Source organism: Amblyomma mixtum, chromosome 8 (genome assembly GCF_055824585.1).
Source record: "Amblyomma mixtum isolate Tamu chromosome 8, ASM5582458v1, whole genome shotgun sequence".
Taxonomy (NCBI): Eukaryota; Metazoa; Arthropoda; class Arachnida; order Ixodida; family Ixodidae; genus Amblyomma; species Amblyomma mixtum.
Window position 1 is genome coordinate 119856826 of NC_143019.1, and position 5161 is coordinate 119861986.

The following is a 5161-nucleotide window of genomic DNA, read 5'->3' on the forward strand; positions in this document are numbered from 1 at the left end:
AATGTCACGCTTTTCAATTGGTGGAAACGGTCGTGACGTCACAGTGCGCGAATTTCAAACCGGGCCAATTGTACTTTGGCTAGTAACCATGCAACCAATTGAAGGGATCGTATAGTGATGCTCCAAGTAAGTGGGACTGAGCTTAGTTAATTGCTTAATTACCCAATTAGCCTAATTAGCTTTACTAGTCAGGCCATATAAATAAATACAACCGATTAAGAAATTGGTCGAGCTCAGGAATCGAACCCCGGTCTTCGGCGTGAGAGACGAGCATGCTACCCACTCCGCCATGCCTGCTCGATGGTTTGGAATGAACAAAGGCGCGTCTAGTGAATACGGTGTCTTCACTCACTCTCATCCTCCTCCATTCCCTTCCCGCGAGGTTTAGGTGTCCACCGACAAATGAGAGACAGATAGATTTCCTTTCCTCAAAAACCAATTTACTCACGAGCGAGGCGTAGAACCGAATTGGCGATGGCGTTCTATGGACTCCTTGGCAGCGTTGCAAGACGCTGTCGCGTTGCACTCTTAGGGGCATCAGTGACCACACTTTAGGTCAAAAAAGTGCCCCCCTGAAATTTGTGAGACAGTTACTGCGTAATTTCCTTTCCTGAAATTCAATTTTCATTTTCTTCATTACGGCTGCTCTTTATTTATCTTCTTTCACTCCCACTTCCTCCCTTCCTCTACGGTGCGGTTCAGGTGTCCACCGAGATGACAGAGAATTACTGCGCCATTTCCTTTCCTCAAAAAGCGTTGCGTTCAAAGGGCAAGGCATCGCGCTGAACGGGTGGTGTTCCGTGGACTCCCTGGCAGCGCTACAACGCGCTGTCGTGTTCCATTCCTAAAGGCGAATCTTAAGCCTCATTAATTAGCAGTTAATTAGTATTCAGGCATTAATCAGTAATTAGCCATTGATTAGTGATTTGTCATCACTTAGTAATTAGTACTCAATCATATGTGACGCCACCGGTGCCACAGAAACAGCGAAGGTGGTGCGGAAAACGCTTCCGCCTCTACCCACTTTAGACAGTCAAAGTGCCCTCTGAATTTTTTATGTACAGACCCAGTATCTTCAGGGTCTGAACTACCTTGATGGGTGAGTTCGCGGATGTTGATGGTGTCTTGATTCTTGCGTTGATGGAAAACTATGAGTTCGGATTTTTCGGGTGAGCAAGTTCGTCCACACGCCCGGGCATAATTTTAAACAGTTGTCGCCGCTGTTTGTAGTTGTTCTTCAATCATTCCCATACTTCCCGTGGCTGTCCAGATGGTTATATCATCAGCGTACAGGGCGTGGCGTATGCCCTGTACCTGATTGAGAAGAGGTGGGAGATTGAGGAGTGCAATGTTGAAGAGACGTGGTGATAGTACTGCTCCTTGCGGAGTGCCTCTCGTGCCCATCTTCACTTGCGTTGTGTGTTTTGTGCCGGTGCTGATGTTGACGGTTCTGTCCGTAAGGAAATCGCAGATGTACGAGTAGACTCGCTCTCCACAGTTCATGCGGTGGAGGTTGTTGAGGCTTGTGGTGTGCTTGACATTTTCAAACGCTCCCTTGAGGTCAAGTGTTAGAAGCGCTCGGTTACTGTTTGTGCGGGCGGGATCAATCACTTCGCGTTTGATTTGCAGAAGCACATCATGGGTGGACAAGTGTGCCCTGAACCCAAACATCGTGTGTGGCAGTAGCTCGTGCTCGTTGTCCTCAAGATAGTTGGAGAGACGGGTGGGGACTGCCTTTTCCATGAGTTTGCCTGCGCACGACGTGAGGGATATGGGGCGCAGGTTTTCGATGCTGATTTTCTTGCTTGGCTTCGGGATAAAGTGTACATTAGCTGTTTTCCATGCTTGTGGAATGTGCCGGTGCGCCACCATTCGTTTATGTAATCCGTGAGTTGCTGCAAAGCCTCTGTGCCGAGGTTGGCCAGAAGTCCGACCGTAATTTTGTCTTATCCCGGGGCTGTGCCTCGGCGCATATCTGCTAGTGCTGCAATGATTTCCTCCGAAGTGAAGTCTCTATCTAGGTGTTCGTTCGGTTGCCCCCGGTACTCCTTATTATAGGGTTGAGGGTCTCTCGCGGTGCAGATATAGTGACGCGTGAGTTCATCCACGAGTTTGTGATCCGTGCCTTGAAAGCTGTGTAGGGCTCGATGCAAATTTCTGTGTTGTTCACTCTTTGCTTTTGGAGGGTCAATTAGGCATCGCAGAAGGTTCCACGTGGCCTTGGTGTCTAGACGGCCTTTGAGGGATTCGCAGTTTGATAGCCAATTACTGCGACCGAGGTCCCATGCGTATTGTTCCGCTTGAATAGTAAGCTTGGCTATTCGAAATCTTAGTTTCCGATTTGTCTTTGTTTTTTCCACCGTATTATAAGACTACGTCTTGCTTCCCAAAGGTGTAGGAGCTGGTTGTCAACAGCTGGGTGGTCCTCCGTGGTGGCGAGGGACTTGTTGAGCTTTTCTTTAAGGTCGAGAATGGAAGCCGCCTAATCTTCGTAGCGGGTTATTTGTTCGGATGTAGTTAGTTTGGTGTCCTTCCGTAATGTCTCCCAGTGTGGAATTCTGGCTTGCCCCCGTGGTTTGCTGTGCTTGTTGCTTTTGAAGATGGTCTGCAGCACGTAGTGATCGCTGCCTAGGGTCTCTCCCGTATTGAGCCACTCATAGTTGCGGGCATTGCGGAAGAAAGCGTGAGGTCGGGGGAAGTCTCCCGCGTTATGCTGGTGCCGACTCGCGTCGGGTGCTGCGGGTCCGTGAGTAGAGTCAGGGCCCTGTCCGCGATGGCGGATGCTAGTTTTCTGCCTTTCGTGTCCTCCCTGGGGTATCCCCGTAGGGGGCTAGAAGCATTAAAGTCGCCAACTATAGCTAGCGGAGCATTTTGGGCCTCCCTTAAGGCTTTAAGAAAGATCACGTCGAAGGCTACGCGGTGCTCTTTGGGGCGACTATATATATTGAGTATATAGGTGCCCTTGCTGTTTCTGTGCTGTGGCAGTATTTTTATGAAGGTATATTCAATGTCGCTGTCTTGAGTAAGGTCTACAGTGATTGCTGTGCATGATTTGTGGACCAAGATGCATGTCGAGGGATTTAATTGATGTCTTCAGTATCCTCTGATCTTAGCCTCCATATTGACTTCGTGCAGGGCTATTATTTGCGGCGTATAGGGATGAGAGTCTATGTATTGCTGTAATGTTTCCCTCTTCCGTTTTAGTCCCCTGCAGTTCCACTGTAGGATAGCAAGTTTATGTCTGCGTTGTGGAGCCATGCTGAACACTTGAAACGTGGGCCTCATCATGTGGTGCGCCCTCAGGTTGTAGATCTGGCTGAGTGCTTAGCAGACGACGAGTTCCCATCTTACCCGGTAGCTTTGTGCCCTTGTTGTGAGAAACATCTGATAATTCCTGAAGTTTGCGGTCAATTCTGATCTCCTGCGATTGCATGCTTATTAAAACTGGTTCGAGGTTTTCCATCATGGGTTCAATAACTGATTCGAACATGCTTTTGATTGTCGTCTCGATCATAATTTGCAATTTATTTTCAATGATGTCTTGAATTGTTTTTTCTAAGCGAGTGGTGCATTCCTGGGTTTGCGGGTGCTCTGTATATTGCTGCTTTAGTGCCTGTGGTGTTGGTGCCTGCAGAGTTGGTGCCTGGTGGGGTGCGTCTGGTGTAGTTGCTTGCCTCTCGGGGGTGCTAGCATCTAACTGGTGTGGAGACGGAGTGTGTACCTCTGCCCTATCTTCTTCCATCGGACATGCCTGTTGCATCGATGGAGGTAATGTGTTGTTTGGATTGACTGCGATGCCTAACTGCTGTTTCAATGTGCTCTTTTCTGATTTTAGTTGTTCAATCTCTGCTTCAAGTCGTTTGTAAGCCAACGCTTCGGGGGAGGAGGCAGTTACGTCTGCCCAGCTCACCTTGGTGCCGTTGCGTTGCTCCTTGTTATGGGGTCCTGTTGTCTTGTTGTGCGACACCTTAACGGTAGTCCCAGGTCCATAGCTTGAAGAGCGTGAGCCGGCTGGTGCTTAGTTGCTGCTGGAGGACTGGGCCTGGTCGGTCAGTCGGTCCCCGCTGCTCGATGGGCCTCTGCTGCCGGACCGGTTGCGAAACCTGGATCTTGACCGGTGGTTGACTTGTCCTTTCTTGGGCTTGGTTGTTTGGGATGTTCGGTACTTGTACTTGCACTGATTCGACCCCACGAGATGTGGACCTTCGCAGACCGTGCAGTTGAGTTGGCAGTCGTGGGATTCTGGAACATCTTGCTGACCGCACTGCGGACATCGTGACTTCGAAGGGCAAGGGCAAACATCCGCCCGGTGTCCAAGTTTCCCGCACAGTGCGCAGGCTGGCGTTGTTTTCTTGTATAGGCGTACAGGAACCGCTTCACCGAAGTAGAAGATGTGAAACGGAACCTTTCTTCCTTCAAACGTTATGGCCGCCACGTTGGAGGAACCTAATTTCCTCACGCTCACCACTGGTGCGTCCGGGGAGCGAAGCGCTTTCGTGATGTCTTCGTCGGAAACCCTCGGGTCCACTTGTATTACTGCTTTGCTAGTGTCGTCGGAGGGGCGGAGGCAGGAGCACAATGCGTGTGCATTGTCCCCAAGCTGAATTTCTTGAATTGCCAGGATCTTTCTGATTATTTGGGCGTCTCGCACCCCGACGACGATGATATTCTGTTCCCATATGGGTCAAACGCTGAGCTCGGCTGAGCCCTTGTCGACGCCAGCTGCAATGTGCAAGGCGTTTCCGACCGCGTCTTCCCCTGAATTTGCTGAGATCCAACGTTCCTTCAGGTTTGATTATGATCACTGCATCTTGCTTGTCCAGACGCGGCTGCGGAGGAGGCTTCCAACGCTTGACTTGCGTGCGGGGCGTCTGCTGCAGCGGCGTATCCGCTACCGCGGTGACGCGTCCATCTGGCGTTCGACCTTTCTGCCATGCCGAGTGGTCGTCACGGGCTGATGCGCGTTCCCACTCTTCTATCTTGCGTTGGATAATCGCCTCCGTAACCTTGTCGAAAACTGGGGTTATCGCCTGCGGCATGCTGAAGATCTGCATCCCCTCCGAGTCGTATCCCATCAGGGTCCTCATGGTTTGCGGCAGAATATGCCCGCGGAGCCGCGGCGGGCAGCTGAGTCGTGGCCTAACTGTTAGGCTTAGCAACT